Source organism: Zootoca vivipara, chromosome 2, assembly GCF_965207765.1.
Source record: "Zootoca vivipara chromosome 2, rZooViv2.hap1.1, whole genome shotgun sequence".
Lineage (NCBI taxonomy): Eukaryota > Metazoa > Chordata > Lepidosauria > Squamata > Lacertidae > Zootoca > Zootoca vivipara.
This window is the reverse complement of record NC_142584.1, coordinates 49,035,092-49,062,602: the sequence shown is the minus strand read 5'-3', so window position 1 is coordinate 49,062,602 and position 27,511 is coordinate 49,035,092. Positions and strand designations below refer to the sequence as shown.

At 45.5% G+C, this 27,511-nt stretch overlaps 1 long non-coding RNA gene across 4 annotated transcripts in view; it reads right to left on the bottom strand.

Moving 5' to 3' along the window:
* Positions 1-27,511, bottom strand: part of LOC148686843 (uncharacterized) — a 39,759-nt gene that overhangs the window by 9,052 nt on the left and 3,196 nt on the right. Inside the window, exons 2-4 of one of the 4 annotated variants that reach the window (XR_015948105.1) lie at positions 23,826-24,124; positions 19,084-19,144; positions 693-1,001 (exon numbers count right to left, since the gene is read on the bottom strand). This is a non-coding gene — a long non-coding RNA (uncharacterized LOC148686843). Of the gene's footprint in view, positions 1-692; positions 1,002-19,083; positions 24,125-27,511 lie in introns of those variants that run through there. The other 3 variants (XR_015948106.1, XR_015948103.1, XR_015948104.1) reach the window with 3 other exon arrangements.

The following is a 27,511-nucleotide window of genomic DNA, read 5'->3' as shown; positions in this document are numbered from 1 at the left end:
GCCTCCCTGGCACAGTGTTAGGGCCTGGCGTGCCGGGCGGCGGGGGGAGCCTCACGGCAGCCCCCATGCCTCACAGCGGGGCCGCGCTGTGCTGGAGGCTGCCCAGTGGCTTCTCATGGCCCTGTCTGTCTCCTGTGGGGCCAGAGATCCGGATTGAGTGGGGGAGGGGGCGCCGCTGCTCCGCGCGGCCTTCCTCCCTTCTCCCAGTGGGCCAGGGTGGCTGGGTGGGCCCGAGCCGCCCCGGGACCCTCCCGGCTGTCTCCCGCGACTCCGGCGCTTGCTGGATCCACGCGGCCTCCCCCCTTCCATGGGTGGGCCGTAGGGCCCGGGTGGGTCCGGGCAGTGCCAGGAGGCCTCCCGGCCGTTTCCTTGCGCCAACAGGGTGCTGCGTTCCTTCCCGCCAACAGGGCGCTGCGTTTCATTGGTAGAGCTACCGCCGTGTGGCATCGCCTCTACCAATGAAACACAGCGCCGGGGTGAGGGATGACCCTGGCGCTGCAGAGTGGAACAGGGTCCTAGTGCCCGTCCCCTGCTCTCCCCTGAGCAGCGCGGCTGGTGGGCGTGCAAGACTCAGAGGAGGGAAAACTGAGGCCGCCGCGCAGCTCCTCCACTTGCTGGGGCGCCCCTCAGTGCCCAGGGACCCTGGCGCCCCGCACCACTAGAGCCAATGGGCGAGCCGGCCCTGCTCCTCTCCTTTCCTGCTGGTCAGCTGTTTGGACTTCTTTTCGCACTGCTTGCCACAGCCTGCCAGGCGTCTTTTACTGGCACTGCCTTCATTTATGACACCCTGGAATCAATCAATCAAGGGAACAGGCATGGGAGCAGACCCAACCATCCACCTGGTTCTCATATTCTGTCTCCAGCAGTGCCCAATAAAGGATACCTTAAAGTGAGGTATTTGTTTCAAGTCTGATGCATACAGGAAGAATTGGGCAATCTTCACAATCATGCACCTGGCCAGTTGAGCAATGCCATACCGCAGTAATGTAGAAATTGTGCAACTGTATAAGGGGAGAAAATGAGAATTAAATCTCTCTATCGCATGAGCTACTGACGGGTTTCTGCCCTGAAGCACTGTGATTGGATAGGGCAAGGCAACCCAAAATAAAACGTTTTCTTAGGGATCACCTGCTGCTTTTGGCAACAACCCCAGCTTCGTTAGGTGATTATTAGGTCTTGTGTGCCTTTAGTGCCTCTTGCCAAGCCAGTTAAATCGCAGCTAGCCATAGCCATCTCGCAAGCATGTCCAAACAACACCCACACTGTCTAGTGGAGTGAGGAAAAACTACTACTACCAGAATGGCTGCTTAGGCATAGCCTCCAACATTTCTCCAATGAAAATAGGGACACCCCATTCCATCATGATAATTTTACTATTTATGCCCCCCCACACATCTTACTGGGTTGCCCCAGCCACTCTGGGCAGCTTCCAACATGTTGTTGTTGTTGTTGTTGTTGTTGTTGTTTAGTTGTTTAGTCGTGTCCAACTCTTCGTGACCCCATGGACCATAGCACGCCAGGCACTCCTGTCTTGCACTGCCTGCCGCAGCTTGGTCAAACTCATGTTCGTAGCTTCGAGAACACTGTCCAACCATCTCGTCCTCTGTCGTCCAACATATATGAAAACATAATAAAATCTAAGAGATGGACATGGGCACTACAAATACCCATTTCACAGAAGAAAAAAACTGATGTGCTCAGAATCACCACCTCAAACATCAGGCAAAATACCAGTATACACCCCAAGACAAATAAAAGAAAGACCCCCCAAAAAAGACACAAATCCCCCCCAAAAAAACAACAGCCAACTCCCTCTAAACTCAACAACCCCCCAAAAGGCACAACTAAGTTTAAAAAGAGAGGGATAAGAGGCATTGTGGGCACTAAGGTGGTTATGTTGGGCACTTTGCTACCCATGGGTTTCACGCTGGGGACCCCATTCCTAAGTCAACCATGAAGCAAAACACTTGTTCAAGCCTAGAAGGAGGTGGCAAAAAAAAATAGTTTCTAGATTACAAGAGCAAAAATGCAGCCAGTCTTGTCCTTTCAATAAAAACCTTTTGTTTTATTCTTTTTGGATCTGGTGTATACAAATCAGTTTGTAAGAAGCACTTAGCTGCTCACAGTATCCTATTTCTTCATTTTCTCATCGGGCAAACAGGTTTTTGTGCCTGTGAGGAAATAGCAATGTACTGTTCCAGATGCATGTGTTCCTTTGCAAAAACTGGGAAGGTGGGCTCAGCGTTTATGGCCAGTAGCCAGTTTTAGCCTGTTTGCTGGACATTTATATCCTGCCCTTCCACCACTAGGGGCTTCAATAGAGTGCCTGTCTTACCAACGCCAAACACAAATACAGTATGTTACATGCGTAAAGTGGACACAACCTGCAGAAGGATCTGGCCCCATTAAAAAGGCCACAAAAATAGGGAAAGGAATAAGTGTGTGTGCAAAACCACAGCTAGCATATATGCCCCTTTCACACAAAGATGCAAATCAGTTATAAGAAGGATTCGCTAATCTTTGTGCTCCGTTCAGACTTTTGCTACAAGATGGCCGAATCCTGCATTGAGGGATTCTGTGGTCCATATGCCTATACGATGCAGCCTGCATCTGTACTGGAATTGCTTTAACATATTTTCAAGATGCTTTAATATTTGTTGTTTTCTGCCCTGGGCTGCTTTGGGAGGAAGGAGAGGATATAAATTTATATCTCGCCTTTCCTCCAAGAAGTTCAAGGTTGCCCACATGGTTCCCCTCCCCTCAATTTTATCCTCATAACAAATATATAAGGTAAGTTGGGCTGACTTTTTAACCACTACGCCACAGTGGCCCTTGAACATTTGCTTATTTCTGCTCCTGGTAATAATGGGGAGAGACAAAGTAACATTGGGGTCACAGCTACTCCACTGTATGACTGCTGGAAATTCTGCTGTCTTTTTCTTGAGCTTCCACCAGGTATTGTGCACATGCTTAAAATTCTATCTTCACCCTATGGGGATTATGGGGTAGTGAAGACTGTGCCCAGTATCTATTTCTGTGCTTCATCAATGCAATTGCAGAATAGCTGGACCTCAGTTATGGGGGTGGGGTTGTTGTTGTTGTTTAGTCGTTTAGTCGTGTCCGACTCTTTGTGACCCCATGGACCAGAGCACGCCAGGCACTCCTTTTTTTTTATAATAATTTTTATTGATTTTATACAAACAAAACAAACAAAACAAACATACAATATAAAACTGTCCCTTCGTTTTCCCTCCACCCACCGGTCCACCTCTGCCACCAGTGATACCCGTGAGCTTTAAGAATCAAATGGGTCCTTTGTAAGTTGGGTTTGGCCTCCCCCCTCCCTCCTCCCCCCACATCCCCCCCCTGCCACTGAAAGGACAGGAATGGAGGAGCTCTGAGGATTGGTTTCCCCCAGCTCTTTCATAAACATGCATAAACACATATAAACATAACAACAATAGGGAAGAGTTTTAACTCCCCAATTCTTATTATCTTAACATTGTAATTGTGACTTCCTCGATACTCTTCCTCCTGGTTTTCCTAACAAATTCTAATTGCTTATGGCGGGTTTTCTATTCCAAATTAAAATCCTTTTCTTATACTATTAACTCAATCCTCCTCCTTTTCCATGCTGCCCTCCCACAGGCCCCCTCCTGCCACAAGAGGAACCTGTAGGGCACAGCATTTCCAAGGTTCCATTAAATCCCCTCCTCACCCCTCTGAGCACCCCCTGCCACTGAGTGTCTCAGAGTAAGGAGAGGAGAGTAGGCAGCTTTCTGCCTAAACACCTATCTTAACTTACAAAAATTTACATCAACCTAAAAATTCTTTCCTAGGCCATTCTTATAACTCCCTCAAGAAAACACAGCTTTTTTTCTTTCTTTTTTACACTCCATCTCCTCTCCCTAAGTCTTTTCCCCCAATTGGATCAGCATTTCCGTTAACAAGCCAAGATTTCGAAAACCGTCTTTCAAAAGACAAGACAAAACCTTTTAACTAAAATTTTCACCCCACACCCATTCTTTCCCAAATCCATCTCCAGGCCTTTGCCCCCCCCTGTCCCTGTCCTTCCCATCCCTCAAAAACATCACCCCACATTTTAACCCCTCCAGGATCTTCAATTCCATTGATCTTTAAATTCCTTTGCTTCTCAATTTCTTGCTCTGCTTGTTTTCCTCCCTTTTGAAATCCATGCTTTGCTGCATCCCAAACATATTTGTCCAAGTCCTCTTTAATACTTTCATCAAGTTGTTTCTCCTTACACACAGTCTCAAACTCGGCAGTCTCCAAATCCAAATTATCCTCTAAGTCCTGAACTTGGACTTCAACTTCAACTGATGGTAAATTGGGATGTTGCCGTTCCTTGTAAATGTCCTCCCATGTTTGTAGATAGTTCAGCACAGCCTCCTGGAAGGCTCGAGAGTACTTTGTTTTCATTCTTCTCTTAACCGCAGACAAACAGGAGGTAGGGAACAAAGGGTGCTGGAAAATTCCTTCCTCAGACGATCGACTCCATTTTGGCTGTTCTTTTCCTTTGTTCTTTAACTCAATCACAAATCCATTCTTAATTCCAATTTAAATAGTTCTACCACGTTTTCAATCAATTTTTACTGTTCACAGCAATGCAATAAATCCACCCGGTCTTTTGACAGTTTGACAGCTTTTGACAGCTGTCAAAGCGCTCTTCCCCTTAATAATGCTGTACCTCAAGGGGTGCCGGACTCGGGAGCTGAGATGGTTCAAAAAGATCTTTTTTCCTCTCGGGTCCGCAGTCCCAAATACTTTTTCGTCGTTCGGCTTAGGTTTATTTAAAGCGCCTCCCAGTTTTCCATTAGGAAGAGACCGACTTCCGTTTCTTTAAAGTCTCTCCTATTTTTCCAATTAATAAATTTAAAGTCCAAATCAAAATTCCACTTACTTCATGGAAACCTTTAATTTTATTCGGAAGAATCCGCCGCTTGCCGGGTCAGGACTCGGAGCTTCGCTTCTCGGAGGTAAGATATAGCCCAAAATGGCTCCCGCGGTTCCACCCCGCCGGCTCTCGATCGCTCTACTGAGCTCTCGGGCAGCGGGGGATCCGCAAAACGGAGCAGCCGCTGGGCGCGTGAGTCACCGGGACTCTCTACCCGGTGCTTTTACGGGGAGTCCGCTCGCTCTGCGGACTTCCCCCCCCTCCGCGAGGCCAGGGACTTCGGCACGCGAAGTCCCTGCGTCCTTCTCTCCGCCGCGACAGACCGGAAGACCAGGCACTCCTGTCTTCCACTGCCTCCCGCAGTTTGGTCAGACTCATGTTCGTAGCTTCAAGAACACTGTCCAACCATCTCATCCTCTGTCGTCCCCTTGTGCCCTCAATCTTCCCCAACATCAGGTTCTTTTCCAGGGAGTCCTCTCTTCTCACGAAGTGGCCAAAGTATTGGAGCCTCGGCTTCAGGATCTGTCCTTCCAGTGAGCACTCAGGGCTGATTTCCTTCAGAATGGATAGATTTGATCTTCTCTCAGTCCATGGGACTCTCAAGAGTCTCCTCCAGCACCATAATTCAAAAGCATCAATTCTTCCGCGATCAGCCTTCTTTATGGTCTAGCTCTCACTTCCATACATCACTACTGGGAAAACCATAGCTTTAACTATACGGACCTTTGTCGGCAAGGTGATGTCTCTGCTTTTTAAGATGCTGTCTAGGGGAGCTGAATACTGTATGTAGCCCACAGGGGCACTGTCCCACCCATCCATTTGTGGTGCAGAAATATGAAATGGGGAAAGATGCTCCAACAGTTTTCACCCCGCTTTGCCTCACTAGTACTGAAGTACAAACGCCGTCCTATGGACAGATGGCACTGGGGAGTGCCATGTTACGGTGTCAGTACCAACACACCGTAAGGAATCAGGGCAGACAAACTCTCTTGCTCACAACTTAGTTGTGCTGCCAGACATTTTCAGTTGTATAACTCTAGACACACACAGAGAGAGAGAGAGAGAGAGAGAGAGAGAGAGAGAGAGAGAGAGAGAGAGAGAGAGAGAGAATGGTGCGAAAGGAAAAATAGCTCTCTTTCATGGGTCCACAACCAAGTGCAAAAACCCCTGGCTCAGTTTCTCATCCTTCCTATGCCCTTTTGGGCCCTCTGCAGAAAGCAGAGTCTGTGTGCCCAAGAAGTGATGAAATCCCACATGGCACAGTGAATTTGGAGGATTGCAAAACAGGATGTCTCCTGGAGGAAGCACGGTCCCGATGAGGAAGAGGCTCAAGTACAGTTCATCTCCCAGTGATGTAAGGGCTCGATTATGCATCTCATTGAAAAGCCTGGCTTCGGGTGTTCAGTTCGAGTAGAACTAATGGGCAACACCTGCTGCGATGAAAACAATTTCCGCCCCTCAAGTCCAACAGAAGTGTTTATCTTTTGAATTAGAAAATGTTCCACTGGATGTCTGAACAAGACTCCAGGGACGCGAACATATGCCCAGAACTGACGTTTCCACGCATTAGATAGCTTATAAAAACGAGAACTGAGAGGGGTGGGGGGAATCTGGAATGGTCAGACAGATCCTCCGGTAAAAAGCCATTAAATACAGATTATAGCAATGTCCCACTAAAGCTCTCGCTTCCCGTTCCTTATTGCCTATGGCTCATCTCCTTGGTCTTCCACCTTGTGAAGGAAGTCATTGTATGCCTTACTGGGCTGAGATTCCTAAAAACAAGAGAATGTAACTCTCTGGGTCCCTGTTATCCTCTCCCCACACAGGCAAGAAAGCACTTACGATGACGCCAGTTGAATCCTCGTCTGAGGGAAAAGGAAGAGCCTGAGGATGGTTGGAGCTTTCAAATTTACTCCCTAATATGTTTTGTCAAAATATGAAATTGAGCTGTTGAACAAGCAGGCCATTTTCTTGTGCAAGCGGCAAAATGGAACATGTTCCATATTCCAGATAAATTAGTATTGCCATGTCACATAAAAATAGGGATTGGCATACACAGCAGAATGAGCAAGTGGCCCCACAAATGCAGGTGTAAGAGACAGCACATTGCACTGCTAGGCTGGTTAATCTCTTGCTCACCTCAGTTTACCTCACGGGATTAGAGCATTGGACTAGGACATGGGAGACAAGGGTTCAAATCCCCACTCAGCCGTGAACCTTACTGCATGGCTGTAGGCCAGTCACTGTCTCTCAACCTAACCTACCTTACAGGGTTGTGGCAAGAGGAGAACTATGTACGTCACCCTAAGCTCCTTGGAGGAAAGGTGGGATATAAATGCCACAATGAATACGGTACATGGATGATTAATGAGGAAACTAGCTTTCCGTTATAGTATAGTCAAGAGTGACTAACCATAGGCATATGCCTAGGGTGTGTTTTAATTGACATGAACAACTACCAAAGCTAATATAAAGAGTTAACTATTGATTTCTGCGGAGAGGTATGCTTGGAGTTTTGCTAGGGGCACTCTCAGGTGACTCAAATATTTATTTTGGGTGTGGTAAAGTGTGCACTCTGTGACTACACCACCTCATTTTCATATGGGACAATGTGCATCTGAAACACTCCCTTCTTGAAAATCTTCTCATAAAATAAAAATAAAAACTGCTGCTATTTTCTTTTATGTTATAACTTTGAAGATATACACATAGAACATAACATAGGTGAAAATCTCAGTCTGTTTGAGTGTGGACTTTTCCATCTCAAGAATGAGCATGTGAATAGGTCCTTAAAATATATTTAAGCCAATCAGTGCATTGTTCTTCCTTGCGAAACTCATGCTTCTGTCTACTCAAGGACAGTACTTGGCAGTACTCCAAGATACACAGATACTCTCCATCTTCTCCCTGAAAAATGCTTTCTAAGAATCCACAGTTCACCTGATTTATTCTTCCACTGATGGCTCAGATATTTTGGCAATGAAATCATTTTTCTCCAACGGTTGCAAAACTGATGCTTTTGTATCAGGGACTGGGAACATGTGTCCCTAAAGGCACTGGCAGAGGAAGGCGGTTTGGGGGGGGGTGCGGTCCTCCCCGGGTGTCATCCCTGAGGGGGTTTACACCACCGCCCTGCCCCCCTGGGACGCTCGCCCCACCCCTGGGTGCACAGCAGCTAGCTCCGCCTCTGCCTAAAGGTGTTGTTTGACTACAACTTCCATCATCCCTGACAATTGGCCATGCTGGCTGGGGCTGATGGGAGGTGGATGCAAACAAGTCTTAGGTTCCCCCTCCTTGCTTTATAAAAATGTGATTTTCAACATTAGCTGCATTGTCTATTATCTGTAGAGAAACAAGAAATCCAGTTCACTTAACTTTCAAGCTACGAGAGAACAAGCTTCCCTTGCTAAAATGTGTTCATTCGCCTCCTGCTGTAAAGGCACTGGACTGTTATTTCAGGCTTGACTGTTATAATTCTCCTTTCTTATGTGCATATTTTTAATTCTCTCTCTCCCCCTCCAGTCCCAATTCTGTGGCTCATTTCACTTTTTTTTTCATTCTACCCATATTGCTTTCTAATACTCCCTTCGTTAGCTTCAATTTCTTTACTGAATTGAATAATAAAGCTCCACTCTTTCGCATCCTCTTATCTAAGTATTCTTTTTTTCTTTATTTGACCTCTCATCTTCACTCTGGCAATGTTCTTGTCTTAGCTTGCCTTTTGGATTACTTCTCCTATTTCAGGTCTTTTCTTTTATTGGCAGCCCCTGCCCTTTTTTGTGGCACTCACCATCTCTGAAAACTCACATTTCTCCCTTCTTGCAGTGTTTGAAAACATGCATCTTCTCCTGGCCTCTCCATCTCCTTCCTTTCCTTATGGTCTAGTCTTTTTTAGAAAGATTTTAACCCTTAACATAGATAATGTACAGTGCCTAGCTTTTGAGGTGCATTTGTTATTATTATCATCATTGCAAATGATTCTTAAATTCTTAAACCACATCAAAACTGGAAATTAACTTACTCCACTGATGCTAGCTCACAACAATCAGTTCACATTATTATTATTATTATTATTATTATTATTATTATTATTACATTTATATACCACATTTGCTTCAAGGAGCTCAAGGTAGTATACATGATTCTTGCCCTCCCCATTTTATCCTGACAAGAGCTTTGTGAGGTACATGAAGCTGGAAGAAGAGTTTGGATTTGATATCCTGCTTTATCACTACCTGAAGGAGTCTCAAAGCGGCTAACATTCTCCTTTCCCTTCCTCCCCCACAACAAACACTCTGTGAGGTGAGTGAGGCTGAGAGACTTCAAAGAAGTGTGACTAGCCCAAGGTCACCCAGCAGCTGCATGTGGAAGAGCGGAGACGCGAACCCGGTTCCCCTGATTACGAGTCTACCGCTCTTAACCACTACACCACACTGACTCTCAAGACAGCAAGTGGCCTAAGGTCATCCAGAGCGCTTCATGACAAGAGTGGGGGTTTCAACTGTGGTCTCCCAGGTCCTTGTCTGATGCTCTAACCACAACACAGAAGCACTAGCGTGTTAGCCTGGGTTAATCTGCCTGCAATTGGGTTGTTTCCAAAGTGGACTTTCCAGATATGGTGGCCAGAGGGTCTTTATTTTGGTTACAAGAGGATCTTTCAGACCATTGTTTTTAAGGGCCTTTCTTTCTCAGGAATATCACATTTCTTAGCACTCAAGGTGCAGTCTTGAGTACCTGCAGTCATTGTTCCCCCCATGGCAATGAGCCCTTCCAGACAGCCTATCTACTGCCCATTCATCCAGACTTGCCTGCAAAGAGTTTACACTGATGTTAGATTATAGCCAGTGTTTATTGAGCAATTTGTGTTTTCTTTGTGGGGCGGTTAGATGACAATGTGCATTCATTCTAATTTGCTTATGGGGTGTTTACACATCTTCCTATTAGTCATTTGTTCATCCCACACTTCTCCATTTTCCTATCACTTTCTAAAATGCAAATGGTCCATTTGTTGTGATAGAGTGACTCAGCAGAAGTGCAGAAACCTACAGTTCCTGTGTATGCTTGAACCTTCCTACAAAATAGTGGTAGTCTATAGAGGCCACCTTTCTAGCACATCTGTTACATGGGCAAAACTCTTAGTGTGGTTGCATAATAAGCAATGTATTTTGTGCATAGCTGGTGTGCATCTTTGCCCAATAGCAAAGATAACTCCCTACTATATAAGGAGAAAGGCCATTACACCAATGCACTGTGGATTTGCAGCAGCACAATTTTAGAGCTGAGAGAAAAGTGGTTTTTTAAAAACATCTAGAAATCTCCCACTGAACTCACCCTAATCCCGTTGCATTTAATCTAGATTACACACAACCATTACACCTATTGTGTTGTTCTTATTGCAGTTTATTTCGCACTACATAGATGACTGGAGCTGATCAATGGCCAAGTAGACCCACCCAACAGGAAGAGAATGGACTTCTCAGACGTCATCAAGGCGCTTCTTTTAATGTTTTTGATATGTGACTAATTTATCTGGATGTGGTCGTTGCTTTAAAAACCCAACCAATTTCTTTTCGAAGCGCATTTTGCACGTTCCCATGCTGAACCTCGGAGGTGCCATTTCCAAGCTTTACCTGGAAAGGCAGCCGTACTGACTAAAGGGCGGCCCTCAAGATTCATTTCAAAGACTTGCAACGACAACAGCAGAAAGCATTAAAGCTTTGTTGCGGGGAGATTTTCTGATCCGTGTTCCTGGGGGGCTAATCATCACATATCGTCTAAAATAAAACGCAAAGGGAGGCAGGCGTCCTCCCCGTACCCCGGTGCACATCATCGTAGGCTCTGCTGCAAATAGGTTAACTCTGACCGCCTTATTTATCGCGGAGTGGGTTTTTTTTGGGGGGGGGATACTCCTTGCGTGGCCGAGGAGCTATTATTGTCTGGCATTTGGCTAGCGTCGCCTGCCATTGATTGCGATAGAGTCCCTCCCTGCAACCTTATTAAGCGAAAGGCTATACTGTATAGACACAGCGGCAAGCGGTCTTAAAAGAATCTGATGGTGGCGAAGTGAGTTCGACTTCCCCCAAGAAAAGTCTGTCTTTCTCTCTCGGCCGCTCGCAGAGAAGCGCGCAGGCAGAGCCTCCTCCGGCTGGCCCGCTCCTCCTCCGCAGCGCACGTGGCCGGTCCGGTCCGGTGCAGGACTCGCCCGTACCCCCAGCTCAGCCTCAGATGCTGCCCGAAGCGGCGTTGCGGCACTAAAGCGCGAGGGGGAGGCGGGGGAGGCGGGTGGGCGGAGAAGAGGCATCGTGCGGCCGAGCAGCTGCACGTCTCCGCCTCGCGATTGGCTAGAAGCGAGGGGTGTGTTGGCACAGGGGGCGGGGCCGGCAAAGAGAAAGGGGAAGAGGGGAGGGAGGAAAGCCCCAGAGCGGGGCGCGCACGTGCTTGCGCCATTGTACGAGGTGCCTTTGACAGGCAAGAGGGAGGGAGGGAGAGAGAGAGAGAGACCCCGCCGGTTCCTGGCCCCCTTCCGCCTTGGCAGGCGCACGTGCGGTACGTGCTCTGCCAAGCCGGTCGGCTCCCATTTGCGCCTGGTAGGGGGGAAGGGATGGCTGTGTTGCAGACAGTATCCTTTTACATGGGGAGGAGCTGTTGCCCCCCCCCCCCCTTTCTACACACACACGTCGCTCTCTTGGGTGAACGAATGGCCTCTTTAAAAGAGGGGCGGGGCTGCAGTGTGTGTCTGTGATGAAGGGTCTTACGATGAAAGGGGTGGGGGGTTGGGAGCAACAGACGCCGCTGGGTGTGCAACTGCTGAAGCCTCAACGGCAAAGATTGCGGCATTGAAGGGGAGGGTTTTTCCCCCCGGAACGGCTTTTTCTGCACATTAAAAGTCAAGACTACCAACCTCCAGATTCGGTACTGAAAATCACTACTAACGCTGATTCGCAGTCCACCAATAAGTATGCACTGAAAACGTGGAAAGGCTCCCTCTGCAACCTTCAAAGAGGCAGTAAATGTGTTAAAATTGTACTGCGTGAAGAATGGAGCGTGAGCATCTGCCCTCCAATGCACAACATGAATCCCCATCCCCTACCCCACAATGTATATCATTTAGCCAGAGGGGGATCGTTATCCACCTTTCTGATGGGAGTACAAAGGTGTGGTGGAAACGTTAAGAAGAATGAATTGATCCCGGAAGTGAGCAAGTTATGTCTGTGTCAGTGTCACTGTTAAGATGCTATGCTGTTTCCTCCCTGCCTCCGCATCTGTCTTTTACATTTGTTCATTGTAAAGGGGAAAGAGTCCCTATCTGGACATCGTTTGGGAGGTGCTTTTAATCTGCAGGGTAAAAATATTAGATGGCTAATCAAATGAGACAGAAGCATCTCAAGTGAGAGGGGCTTATGTTCCCACAGCTATAAATAATAAACTCTACCGAAAACTGGTTGGCAATAATCGAAAAGTATACTAAGGTAATACAAACACTGCATGCAAGAAATCAGCAAATGCAAACTAGCAGCTATGCAAAACCTTATTGGTTTTCATTCCAGGTAATTCCCTGCTGGTTGAAACTACCCCGGTCCAGGTGCTGGATACAGTCAATACCTTTTTAAGACCCTCCTCCCAATAATAATAATAATTTCAAAAGATTGTTACTCTTTAGCATATTCAATGGACAAGCCTACAGTACTACTAACACAGATGCATACACCATGCCAGTTTCAAAGTTGTTTTAATGTTTGAATTGCACCTGCCTACAAAAGCCTGAAAGAGAACCAGCCAGCCACACACTGAAACACTGGTGATTGCAGGCCGAGAACTGTGATACTGGCTGCACTGGTCAAAGTGGGCGGGGGGGGTGACAGATGCTCAATATTTATTAATTAGCATATTCCCCATCCCTTCCTTACCCTCAATGATTTATGTGCACCTGTGAAAGGTGGTCCTTACTTATTTCTCCTCTCCTTTTATCCAACATGGATGGATGTACACTCCAGGGGAGGAGGAGATGGGTGAGAAAGCATGGTCTGAAAATAGGAAGTGGGAAAGGTAGTTTATAGAATGGGTCTGGTATGGTGCACTTGTGTGGTTCCTCATTGTGTGCATCACAAGGAATTTCCAGCAGGTGCCACCATGACACATAACCGCATTCTACACAGCACTATCTAGAGCAGGGGTTGTCAACCTGGTCCCTGCCGCCCACTAGTGGGCGTTTCAGGATTCTAGGTGGGTGGTAGGGGGTTCTATGGTACAAGCTGAATCCTCCTCCCATCGAGCACTGGTAGGCAGTAAGGAAATTTTTTACCATCAAGAAAAATGCATTAGTGGGTGGTAGGTATAAAAAGGTTGACTACCCCTGCTCCAGAGGACCACAGCTCATTGGTACAGCCCATGCTTCACAGGTTCCCAGGTTCAATTGTGGCATCTGCAGGTAGGGCATCGAAAGACTGCTGTCTAAAACCCTGAAAAGCTACTGCTCCCCACTGCAGTCAGTACTGAACTGGATGGACCAAATGGTGTGACTCAGAAGTATATGGCAGCTTCCTTTCTTCTTAACAGGAGTTCCACATTTTCCCAATATGCTGAGCCTGTATGCTGAGAAAATGTGGTGTCCCTACAACAGATGCCCTACCTTCAGGAACGACAACGTCTGGAGTAAATAAGTGATCCTTACATGTTCATTGTGCTACATTTCATCTGGAAAAAACAGGTGCCACATAGCAAATCTTTTAAAACTATTGCTCTGTCTTGCTTTTCCATTGATAAACTGTTAACAACTTGTCTGCAACTGATAAATCCGTCACTTCTGGGTCATATGAATTTTTAATCTTTACCTGATTTTTGTAGCAAATGAAAGAGGAAAGTGTCCTGTAGAATTCCCATACCTACCCAGGTACCCATACCACCCAAGCACCATTGATTTCACTGAAAGAAGTTAAGCATATACATATGTTTAAAGCTCAACTAACATTACTTACATTTAAAAGGCTGGATTGTGATGTCTATTCTTTTCTATACAAAAATAATAAATGCACTTTCCAACCGGATATATCTGACACTGCTGTCTCCTAAAAATTACTATTACAGTACAACTTCCAAACATTTTTGCTAATCATTTTAAAATATCCTGTAAATCAATACAATTTTCCAGAGGTGTTCCAAGATTTAATCTCTCTCCTAGTGACCTAGCATTTTCTCCCAGAGAATCAAATTATGCTCTTTCAGCTACCATTGGATCAGATAATAATATAATAATATTCCTGTAGCCCACTGCAGGAATCCATAACAGATGTGGAAGTTAGAATCCCTCCCTCCCTTCCTAAAGAGATGTTTGGCTCAAATTGAGGGGCTGAGAGTTCCATTCTCTGTGTTGCCAACGTTCTGCTCACTGTGAATAGGGTCAAATGCATGGGCGTTGCCGAGATTTTTGTTAGGGGGGGCAGGACCGGCGTGATTGGGCAGTTAAGTTACATATTTCTATTGTTTTACTTGATCTAGGGGGGAAGCTGCCCCCTGCCTCCCCCCTTTGGTTATGCCTATGCCCCTGGTCAAATGGGAACTTTGGTAGGCAAAGCAGTGGAAATGCTGAGCTTATCCACTCTTACCTTCTGCCCCACTCCTTCCAGGCACAGGTCCGTAATTTAAAGCTCCATGTCTGAGCATAGCCCTGAGCTTACCTTGTGAAAACCCACTCTTTAGCGCTCAATCGGAGCAAAGGTCAATTCAGGGTTTCCACAGATAGCTGTTTGCTCAGACTGAGCTTTAAACAGAGGGACTCCGTAGAGCAAAAAAAAGAAAAGGTGCTTGGACACAGAGCTTTAATGCATGGACTGTGTCTGGTAACAGCGGAGGAAAGGGGAATGAGTATAAGCTTCACTGATCTGCAAACCATGCTGCTGGCTGGATGCTTGAGAAATATTCCCCTCTGCAGCCATCCTTTCAGTATATAGTAGGAGACATCCAAGTAAGGGAAGAAAATTCTGCATGAAGGTCACCCATCCTTTCTCCTGGGGCTTTTCCCCTTGCATGTAATGGGTGCTGCATGCTGGTGATCAAAAATGATTGGGTCCGAGTCAAAAGTGGGCATTCCGGAAAAACCAAACGTATGTTAGCGGGGCAGGATCTTTTCTCTCTCTCTCTCGCTGCCACCCACTTTTCTCTTTCTATCTTTGGGCTCATCCACATTTCCATTTGTACCATGATTTCTAGGCACAGATCCCAGAGGTTTATTTTTCGTCCCACCACTTTCCCCAGGAAAACCTGCTATTTACTGCTGAATTGGAACAAATGTCAGTTAGGTTTTCTGCAGATTGATGTTTGTTCCAATTTAGCAGTACAAATGGTGGGTTTTCCTGGAGAAAGCAGCGGGACGAAAGAAAAACCTCTCAGACCCGTGCCTAGAAATCATGGACTATGATCTGGGAGACCAGGGTTCAAATCCCCACTCAGCCATGAAGCTCACTGGGTGACCCTGGATCAGTCTCCATCTCTTAGCCTGACCTACCTCACAGGGTTGTTGTGAGAACGAAATGGGAAGGAGGAGAACCATCTACACCACCCTGAGCTCCTTGCATATAAATGTAATAAATAAATAAACGGTGGGACAAAGGGAAGAGTAGCTTCATTAGACTTTCTGGAATTTCACTTCAAAACTTTTTAAAGTCTTAGGTTATACAATGTGGCTGAACTGTGTCTGCTTGCAGACAATAATGCACCTTTCTTTGTTCCTTTTTTCCCTTTTTTCCCTTGTATCACTGAACACTGTATTTTAACATATACACACATGGATATAGTGTGTGAGTGTGAGTGTGTGAGAGTGTGTGTGTGCGTGCACACACACACAGTCACACAAGTATGTGACTCTATTTTAAATGCACAAGGCCAATTAAAGTTATTTTCTCATTGACAGCAAAGGCATAAAACGTATTTTTGCAGGAAAATAAATAATGCCATAACTGTTCTTAGTTGTTGTCAGGGCCCACTGTAATTCAAGCCTCTGGTTTCAGCTGTCACCGACCAACTGAACTCTTGGGGTTTGTTGTTTCAGTGGTACCTTCAACAGAATTATAGCTTATTTGTCAGCCCTGAAGCATGTATGATATTCAACGCCAAACCAGTTCAAATGGTCTTCGGTTCTGCCACAACATTCCACACACTGTCCAAGGATTACCTATCTGTACGCAGAATGTGTTTTCATTGACATTAAATCCTTCCAAAAGCTAGCAGGCAAATTTCTTCCCTCGTAGTGCTCTTGTCATACCAGGATGGTGGCATTAAAAGAACAGGGTATTTTAATAGAAGGATTCTAAAAACACAGAGAGACCCTAAGCAAGTAAAAAAAAGCTCTCCATTTCAGAATTTCACACCCGAAATTTTGGAGGGCTCTGTGGAGGAAGTGTTCGTTCCCACAGTTACATCTGCTTTGGGCTTGGGCTTGGGTGCTTATCTGGGTTGGTAAGAAAATCCAGTAGAATTACTGGAGAATGGGCCCAATAGCAGCAGACTGCAATTAGGTTTCAAAGGGAAACTTTGATGAAGGGACATAATTTGGCAGGTTCCCCTTTTTTGTGCATATAATTATTTTTCTCTGATTCCCAGACTCTCTTGGGTCTTGGGGATCTCTGCCAAGCGCAAGTAGAATGAACCAACAGCAACAACAAAAAAGTTCCAATTAAAATAAGCCAACCATTAAAATGTCGCAGCCTAGAGTGCTCCTGTTCACTGTTCCTTCCATCCATGCACTTTTCAGGGATATTCCATTCCATTCCATTCCTCCCACAAGTTTTCCATTTCTCTCTCCCCCTTCCAACAGGCAACGAGCATACTCTATTCTCATTGAACTGGTTTCAAAGTTAGGGGTGGGAACTTAGAGGAGGTTTTCCTGGAGATTTATTTTTTTTTGTAATCCTGTACAAATCTTCAGGTTCTCTTACCCCTCCCCCAAGCCTGCTGATATCTCCCTCCTATGTGTGGGTAATACCATTTGGGCTGCATAAATAAGCCTTAGTACTCATAGCCTGAACAGAGATTGGAAATAGAGAGAATGATGACGGGAAAGCAGCCTGACAAAGGGAACGAAGTGATTTCTGGCTAGACTGGGAAAAGCCCATGGGAATGTTGTACAGAAAGCATTATGCAACTAGTAAAGAGAAGGACCAGATGGGGCTTAGGAGTTCTTTACCATCTATGACCTCAATCATGTTTTAACTGGCTGTTTGCTAAGGATCGGTTCCAACAACCAGCATGGCTCCTGTCTAAGTCTCACCAAAATAAAGAAGGCCGCGTTAAAATAAAATAGTTTGTGCCTGATGTCAGCAGTATAATGGTTTACATTGTTAGCAGCCCAGTGCACTGAGCAAATCGCATATCTTACAGGCCGATCCTATGAGCCACTGACACACAGTATGATCTATTCCCATATTAACACTGTAACAAGTCTTTGGACAGAAGCAGAAACTACTACTTCGTGTCAATAGTGTCAGTTTATTTGTGGAAACTATGCTTTAATCTCTAACCACACAAAAGAAAAGGGTTTTACAAAATGTATGGAAACCACTGGCAGAGGAACCGGGGGGGGGAGGGAGCGGACCGCCCCTGGCACCACTATTCCGGTAGGGTGCCATCGCAGCGGGGCCCCCCCCAGACATGTGCCGCACACACTCCTGCGCGTCGGGCGCCACGCCCCCACAGGCGGCACGCCACACCCCCAGAACGCGCGCCACACCCTCGCGGGCTGTGGGCCACACCCCTAGGATGTGCACCATGCCCCCAGTGCGTGTCACACACACACACACACACCAAGGGGCGCTAGCTCTCCGCCCCCCAGCGGAGCATGAAGCTTCGCCACTGATGGAAACCATCTATTCGAATATATTGTTGTGAGTTTGGTAGGGGGGTTAGGCTGTATGTCTGAGTCCCTTCTAATTCCTGGATCCAACAAGTATCCAATTGCTGGAACAGCCAGACAAGTTTCTTGGTAAGTTTCTTTAGTGTAGTCATTAAGGGAGCAAAGGAAGTGGCTCTGTGCCAGAGTACAAATGGGTGGGCCCCCTTCCATCGAGCTAGAAGCTGGAAGCAGGCTGGGCAGCTGGGAGACAGAGCTGTGCCTGATTTCTGTTGGAATCCAAGGCTGTGGCTATGGGAGAAGCAAGACCCTCTTGGGGTGTTAATGCTGTGAGCCCCTCCACTAAAGGCTCAGGTTGTATATACGGTGTGCGTAAATAAGCTATATATCCTAAAGACACCACAGTCTCTGCTGTTCTTCATTCTGAGGCAACCAAACTCTGGGTAAGCATCTAGAACCCCTGGCATCTCGCACTGCTCAGAGATTGGAGAGGTGTGAAACAATATTGATGCAGTGGCATACAGCGGCGGAGCTTCATGCTCCGCCATCGGGGGCGGAGAGCAGGCGCACTGCCCCCAGTGACGTGGCGCGCATTCTGGGGGGGCGCCATGCGCAGTGACATGGGGCGCGTTTTGGGGCGGGGCGAGCCACACGCAGGGGCGGGGCGCATTTTGGGGGTGGGGTGGGCAGCGGCGATGGCGCCCCTGGGATCGCGTCGCTCGGGGCCCACCGCCTCTATCTTCCTACACCCCTGGTGGCCTATGCTATTTGCTAAACTGAGATCCCATTTCAGCAAGCAAAATTACAATTACAGTATATTTTGTTGGAGGCTCTTTTGGGCAGGAGGTAAGGATATACATAGAATAGCAGCCAGAGCCACAGTACAATTCAATTTATATGAATGGCCTTAGATAAGCAGAAAAGGCATCATTCTGGTTCAAACAATCTGGAAAATATTTAGATAATCATACATTTGAATTAGCTGCGGTGCTATTTGCATGCAAGCAGTTGCACAGATGTGCAGGTAGATAGCCAGAATTTCTATTTTAAAATGGTCAGACAGTAAGACTCTATTGTATTAGCGAGTTCTGATATTGTAATGTTAAATATAATAATGACACCCTGCATGGAAATAGATAACCACTAACAAAATGGCATCTGCTTAAATACATATTGTATCGTGGATAGAACTGTATGGAGAGGCAATTGGCTGTAGCTTCCTGCTATACAATAAACTAAGCAGTGCCACACCTCTGCAACTACTTGGAAACCCAGACAGCTGTGGAAATGGGTGGGGGGATTAATGGAATATCAGAACAGATCTTACCATGAATTGTTCAGCAATAGTGCAAACTCAGCTTCCTCCCAGTTTCCTCTGTGCTTTGCAACTGAAATGACAGACATGCATAACAGCAATTTGACACTGAGACATCAGTCTTGTCCTCCCCACATGCTTCAGGCATTCTATCCAGCATTTTTTAAAGCACTACACTACACCAACATTTAAGGACATCATTCTGCATTTTAGTAATGGGCTGCATATAGTTCAGTCATAATTTAAAAACCTCTGTGTCTACTAAAAAAAGATAATCTTAAAAAAAAAAACCTTGAGTATCAGGTGTCATGTTAGAAAAAGCATTCCTTCTGTCTCATCCCAGGGGGAATGTCTTTTCTAAGCCAATGCCTACTGCAACACATATAGTGACTATTTACAGTGGTACCTTGGTTTAAAAACAGCCCTGTTTACGAAATATTCAATATTCACAAAACTGGAAGTAGTGTTCCGGTTTGCGAACTTTACCTCGGTTTAAGAACGGAAGCCACACGGTGAAAGGGCACCAGCGGCGGGAGGCCTCGTTAGGGAAAGCGTGCCTCAGTTTAAGCACGGTTTCGGTTTAAGAACGGACTTCCGAAACGGATTAAGTTTGTAAACCGAGGTACCACTGTATATAAAAGGAAGCAATTTGTTTCAATTCAGTTTATCATACACAAACCATGGAGATTTAATCAAGCAATGAACAAGTTCATTATTTAAAACTCATGTAACTAATAATGTAGTATTCATTTTGTTTTTTAAAGTGCAAAACTGCTCCAGGAATTGGGAGGGGGAGATCATCACAGGAGCCTCAGCACAGCCGGCTCCTGCTTCAGAACTTGACATTGGAGAGAAAATATATCCTTGGACTGAATAGAACTGGGGTCCTCACTGCTCTAAAAATGCTACATTTGTCTTCATCCTTGATTTCTCATGTGACAGATTCTATAGGCCTCTCCAGATGGGTAGGGCTGCCATGCAGCAGATGTTTCCATGGCTATCATCTCTTATGGTTAGCAGTCATCTGTTTCCATACTCTGTTGTTCCAAGGTGAATTTTTGTTTCTCAGCATATGCCAGACTCAACAGCTCATAATTTGCTAAAATGGTACCTTACATAATAGGATTCCCATGAGCAACTTCTTCTTCTTCTTCTTCTTCTTCTTCTTCTTCTTCTTCTTCTTCTTCTTCTTCTTCTTCTTCTTCTTCTTCTTCTTCTTCTTCTCTATTGTGGATCTATTAGGGGTCTATTTATGGTGTTGTCTTCCATATGTTGTTGGACTCCAACTCCCAATATGACAATATGGTCAATGGCCTGGGATGATGGAAAGTGTAGTCTAGCAACATCTGGGGACCACAGGTGCCACACTACTGATCAATTCATGCAAATACATTTCCCCCATTTCTTTACATCTAAGTCACCCTTCTCCAACCTGGTGCCCTTCAGATATTGTTAGGCCACAACTCCTATCATTCCTGACCATTGCTGGCCTGATGGGAGCTGAGAGTTCAACAAAACCTGGAGGGCACTAGGGTTGGGGAAGGCAGATCTAAGTGCTATAGTCTGACTTCTTAAGGGCCAGCCTTTGTTGACGCTAAAAACAGGGACAAAAGTCTGCTGAATCTCCACATTGCTTTTGCATAGCTATGAATAATGAGATTGTTGGAAATGTCTTCATCTGGGCAGCCACATTTTGAAGACTCTTTTATGATAGACTATCCCCAGTTAGCAAAGAAAGCTGCAATTTTCCCCCAGCTAGGACAGCAGTTAGTGAAATCATGCCTGTTTATCATTATCTGTCTCATATTAGCTGTAATCGCATCACAGTTTTGTTTATATATACAAGTAATGCAAACCATGCATAGCCTAACTTTGACTCAAAAGATTAAAGTAGATACATAATTCTGGCAAATTGCTTGGAATTATGGTTTAACAGCATCTGGTTCAGATATTCTGCAGTAAATTGCTGGAACCAGTGCTGCCTGTGTCCGTACTTTCCCCCCTCCTCTCCTTTTATTTGAACCAAAAACACGTGTCTTCCATCTAGTTTCCATGTAATCAGTTGCATAAAACCCACAAGCCTTTGAGAGGAGTAGGTGAAATCAAGATGCTATGCTGGACCACCTTTATGCATCCAAAGCCTTCATAAAAACTAAGGTGTTCACAGCTAAGATTATAAAGAGATGTCTAATGATGCAGCAACTGGAATCATTTGGAAGACAACAAAATGCCATCTGCATCTATTTCCCCCATCACCCTACACAACCTTGGAAGCTGTTGACTACAAAGTTGGATTGCTGGTCTGCGTTGACAGGTAGCACATCTCTGGCAATTCAGAAAGGGGTCTTTTCCAGCCCTGCCTGGAGAAGGCAGTGATTCAACCTCTGCATTCAAAATACTGTAGATGTTTTACCACTGAGCTGTGGCCCTTCCCTACAAGTGTGCCAAAATCAGAGGTCAAGTATTATTTATTCATTTAATACCCACCAGAGGTGCCAACTTCCACCTAAGATTGAGGGGCCCCGGTGTGTGGTGCACATGTGTGATGTCATGTATGCAACACATGATGTGCATGTGTCATTACAACATTGGGACGAGGCTGAGGGCGGAGCCTGAAGCAGTGCGGCTCAAAGGGCTTTGCACTCAGGAGGAGCCAACTACTGAAGCTGTGCCATGCTCAGCCTCCTCTGCCCCCTCAACATTGAGGGGCCTGGCCCCCTCCCAACAGATATTAAGGGGGCCGAAAACACCTTGGTCCCATAGAGTTGGCATGCCTGCTACCTGCCCCGCCCCACCAGCATTCCAGGGTGGGTTATAGCATTAAAACAATATATTAAGAACAATTTAATACAACTTACAACTGTAAAAATTAGGTGGCTCCTAAAAACATACACCTCAAGTGCCAAAAGCCAGAACAACAAAATGCATCTTCAGCATCATCCAAAAGCTGTATGATGAAGGTGAGAGGCACAGCTCTGTGAGGATGGAGTTCCATAGCTTAGGGGCCACCAAGGAGAATGCCCTCTCTTGTGCTGCTACATATCGAACCTCTGAGTGCAGAGGAACTACCAGGAGGGCCCCCTATGCCCATCTCAGCAAAAAGATGTAAATAACTGCAGAAAGTTCAAGCATGTGAACAAACTCAAGGCAAGGCATGTGCTAAGGAGAGAGGCAGAAAAATCCCCAGCATTATAACTAGTCCGTTTGACTGGGAAAGTAGGAAAGTAGTCCCCAAAAAAGAGAAGCCAACTCTTGCCAAAGGAGAAAGCTCTGGCACAGCTAGGGTGGCTTCAAAATATTACAGAGATGGGGGTGGGGGGGGAAGGTAACCCCTTATGGTTTTAAGGCAAAGCCAAAACTCACAGCAATATGCAGGATCTATACCTGCATCCAGAAATCATGCATCATGACAGGGTAGATGCACAAGTTCCCACTTTAGACAATACACAGGAAGCGTACGAAGAGGAAGTGCTTCCTCCCATCTGCTTTCTGGGTAAGATCTAAAGTTTCCCTCACAAGTTCCCAGTTGACCAGCCTGGCAATAGCCTCCTTCTCCTTCCTTTTCCATGAGCAGCTGAGCAGTTGGCACAAGTCATAGCAGGAAACAGCTGGGGATAGTTGTGTGTGTGTGTTTGGTAAAAGAAGCAGCAGCAGCAGCCCAATTCCATTGGAGCAGAGATGAAAAAGCTGGAGATAAATATATTTAAATTAGATACATGGATATTCAGGTCTTTGCACAGGGGCTACTTCTCTTTGACTTGCACTTTTTGCGGTCACAGAGTGATGGAACCTGTGTGGAACTGATGGACACGAGATACGTTCCATTGTTGCATGCAAAAAGCAAACCCTCCATTGAGTTGACATCTTAGTGGAGCCACAGGATGAGAAAATTAGTCATCTGCCGTAGAATCAGTACTTCCACAAGGTGAAGCCATAGCGAGATCTCATCCTGTCAAAGTGACCAATGAGGCTTTAGGATCAATATTCGGTGTTTTCATTGCTTAGATCAGCAGCCCATCAGAATCTCCAAATCCAGAATATGATTCATCTGCAAAACACACTAGATGATCTATTTATTGAGCATTCCTCCTGATTTATTTGTGCAAAGCTAATGTGGTGGCAAGACTATGTGCGGTCTTTAATGAGTATTTGTTCTCATTTGTTTGTGGGGCGGTTATACGACAAGGAGCATTCATTCCTAAGTTTCTTTCTGGGTGTTTACATGTTTTCCTGATAATCACACTTTTCAACGCATGTCTCCATCACTTTCCAAACTATGAAAAGTCTTTTTTTAAAAAAAAAAAAAGTAGATGTCTTGCACTAGGGCAACAGAGTGTTTTAATCCACTAGCTGTCTCTGAATGCCAGCTCCTGGGAATCATAAGTTGGGGGGGGTGCTATTACACTCATGTCCTGGCTTTGGGGCTTCCCATATGCATCTGCTTGGCCACTGTGAGAACAAAATGCTGGACAAGGTGGACCAATGCCCTGATCCAGCAGGCACTTCTTGTGTCCTTAATGTAACTACCGTAGCAAAAGTTTTGAACCTTTAACGGTTTTCTGCCTTTAATGCCAAAGAGTTTGCAACTTCAACTACCGAAGCAGAAAACGGGATAACTCAAAACTATTACACAGGCTATTGCCTAAGGTATAAAGGGGGTGGCCTGTAAACACAGGTGATGGTTGCTGTGCTGTTGTCCTGTAGGACTGCCTTTTTCAAAATGGTGCAATTTGAGCATTTTGTTCTGCCCATACCTCTCTTTGTATCAAGGGCAGTAGTCACATGCCCAGTTCACTAGTGTGGTGAGCCAGTGTGGTGTAGTGGTTAAGAGCGGTAGACTCGTAATCTGGGGAACCGGGTTCGCGTCTCCGCTCCTCCACATGCAGCTGCTGGGTGACCTTGGGCTAGTCACACTTCTCTGAAGTCTCTCAGCCCCACTCACCTCACAGAGTGTTTGTTGTGGGGGAGGAAGGGAAAGGAGAATGTTAGCCGCTTTGAGACTCCTTCGGGTAGTGATAAAGCGGGATATCAAATCCAAACTCTTCTTCACGTCCTACATAAAAAGGAAATGATTACATGAGTAAATACCAGTTTTTAAAATATCACATTGTGGCTGTTGTAAATATAAAAAGCTAGGCAGGATTTCTGACACCTATAAATCTTTCAAACAGTTCATATTTTATCAACCAAATAGGCCTTTCTTATAAAATCAGAAAATAACTCCTCACCGAGACGATTTTTCAAATACTTGACCTTTTCATAAAACCAGAGGGGGGAAAAAGGTGTTTGAGCCATTTAAAATATCATTCCTACTGCTATTTCTTCCATAGCATTAGTTTTATTTTCCTCATTTTATAGTCACCTAAAAATAAAGTTTTCCTCCCATTTATTGTAATAGTTTTGAATTTCAAATACTTTTTTTAAAAAAAAATAGGTCAAAGAGGGTTGCTGATTCAGTTTCTTGTCCACCTGACTCAGTTTGTTGAAGTAACACACATTACCATCTAAAGACAAGCACCCTCCTCCCAATTTAATGGTCTAAAATTAACTGAGAACACCACTGCTTGTATCATCCCCAGGGAGCCATTTATTCTACAGAGCTTCAAAGGGGAGTTTTGGAACTCTGCTATGCCTCACAGGTACTTACTGTCCTTCTTTTCCAAGTAGTGTCAAAATGTTCACAGTTCTATACAGTATGCATATTCCTGAAGATCTGCCAAAAATGACCCAGATTTAAACTATAAGGAACTGAAATTCTGTAGGAGACCAATTTCCCATAAGAATAGCCCTGCTAGATCAGACCAAAGGCTTATTTATGCCCTTAATATAAGTATAGGCCTCCTTTCCTCTAAGGAGCTCAAGGTGACATACAAGAACTCTATGGGGTAGGTTAGGCTGAGAGATTGTGACAGGCCTAAGTTTGCCTGGTAATTTTTAGGTCCTAGTCCAACACTCTAACCAATAGGCTACACTGGATCCAGCATCCCACTGTGGCCGATCAGATACCTCCAGGAAACTCGAGGCAGATCATAGGAGCTGTAGGCCTTGCCTGCTGTTGCTCCCCAGGGACTGGTATTCAGATGCATAGTGCCTGTGATCCTAGGTGGAATCTAGACACATATAAAAAAACGCTGCGAAAATGATTTTAAAAAAATAAAACGTTTTGAAAAAAGATATTGAATTTGCTATAGCTCGCTATCGCCATCTAGTGTCACATTTGTATAATGCACTTTAGGTAAAGGTAAAGGGACCCCTGACCATTAGGTCCAGTCGTGTCCGACTCTGGGGTTGCACGCTCATCTCGCATTATTGGCCAAGGGAGCCGGCGTATAGCTTCCAGGTCATGTGGCCAGCATGACAAAGCCGCTTCTGGCAAACCAGAACAGCACATGGAAACGCCGTTTACCTTCCCGCTGTAGCGGTTCCTATTTATCTACTTGCATTTTGACGTGCTTTCGAACTGCTAGGTTGGCAGGATAATGCACTTTACAACACACTTAAAACATTTTATTTGCGGCTGTATAGCTGAGTCCCTAGTAGTATGCAACCATCATGACTGCAAACCATTGGCAGGTTTGTTCTCCATGAATTTGTCAAAGCTTCTTTAAAGTGATCTAAATTGGTGGCTGCCATCACATTTTGAAGTTTGTGTTGTGAAAGCTGTGGAAAAAGGAAAACATGTGGAAATCTGCATTTATAGCTGGGTTAGAATTCAGAAGTACTTGAGGCCTATCACAAGAGATGGAAGTTAAAGGGCCGGATTCATGGGTATACTGCCTCCAATACTGGAAGAAGTGGCAATGGACAGCCTTATCCTCCGTGGACTTTTCCAATCCCCTTTTGAAGCTATCCGAGGGGGTGTCTAAACCTGCAAAGCTTAAAGGAGAAAGCATTCCTACTTCCCTTTTAAAACAGGACTTACTCATGCTAAATTCATTTCTGGAGCTGACTGCCTTGGTTACCATGGTGAATGCTGAGGAATGGACAGCGGAGGATGACCTTGCTGATTCTCCTGGATCTCTTTGTGCTGTTTTTGTGGTGCCTCTAGGCCTTCCTGAAAAGTATGTTCCCAAAGGTGGTGCTGGGGGATTTCTGTTCTACTTGGTGGCCTTTGGCTTGCAGGGTGCTATCATGAGTCCGTCACCAGCATGTCCCCTGCTCTCTTTAACATGTCCATGAATCTGCTGCGGAAGGAAGGGTGTCTGGAGCTTTGAAGTGCAGTGGCATCGATATGCAGGTGATGCCCAGAAATGCTCACAAAGATCAGAAGACCCACCCTTGCATAAAATGGTAATAATGCTGTGGTTATTATTATTTTTAATACTTCCTAATAGCTATAGCAATGCTATCAGCAGAGGTCAGACTGCTGCTGTTTCGGTTCATTTGTTTGGTTTGACCCACTCAAGCACAACTGCTAAATCCATTTCCTTGCCAGAGAAACACTCTTGACAAGCAAGCACATGCGGTCTGAAGTGAGAAGGAAGAGGTGTCAGACATGCACCCTTCTAAATTAGACTTCGTCAACCTGCTGCCCTCCAGATGTTTTGGGTGGCGACTCCTATCAGCCTCAGCCAGCACACCAGTGATGTGAGCTGCAGTCCAAAAACATCTGGAGGGTGGCAGGTTAGTGAAGGCTGCTCTAAATGGTATCCCTCACTAACCTCCAGGCTTGTGCATTTATGCATTAGTTCCGCGCACAATAATTCCTCAAGTAGCAATTAAACCTGGCTCCCTCCTGCTTCTTTCCAACAGCTCTGAACACTGGGAAACTAACACATATCCCCTAAAAGGCAAAAGACAGTCCAGACAAAAGGGAGAGGGCATAAAGTATGCTTTGGCTTTGATATCTGAACTATCTGGTCCCTACGGCTGGAACATCTACACTGGTGTCCAAGCACAAAAGCACCCTGGGGAACACAAACTAGCTAGAACATCATGCTCTACTGTGGAATATTTTCAGCACTTATTTAGGACCAGACATGTAAAGTCTCTGAGACTAAAGGCATTTTGGGGGCTAAATACATCACTAAAAGCAAGTCAGAAGTGTGAGTCTGGAGTACTCTGATGGGTGCAAAGCATGTCCCCATCGCAGATTTTCATGCTTCCCTTCTACTTTAGGCTGTATTCATTGGTTCACGTATCTAGAAATGCTTGCCTATTGCTTCCAGTGCCTCCAGAATAAGAATTGCATCTTGACCTGGCCCCTGGAGAATTCTGTGAGAAGAGATTCTGAGTAGATTTGGGCTCTCATGAGAGCTGAAGTGAGGTCCAATTCAAACATGCAAAAATAGCACATGGAGGAAGACATCTCTCCGGAAAGGCACTGCTTTAGAATGCAAAGGGGATTGTGTGTTTGAATGCGCCAGTTGTGTAAAACAAAAAACTCACTACATGTAGATGGGGGAAAACACTAAACTTAAATTCTCTCTGCCATGTTAGC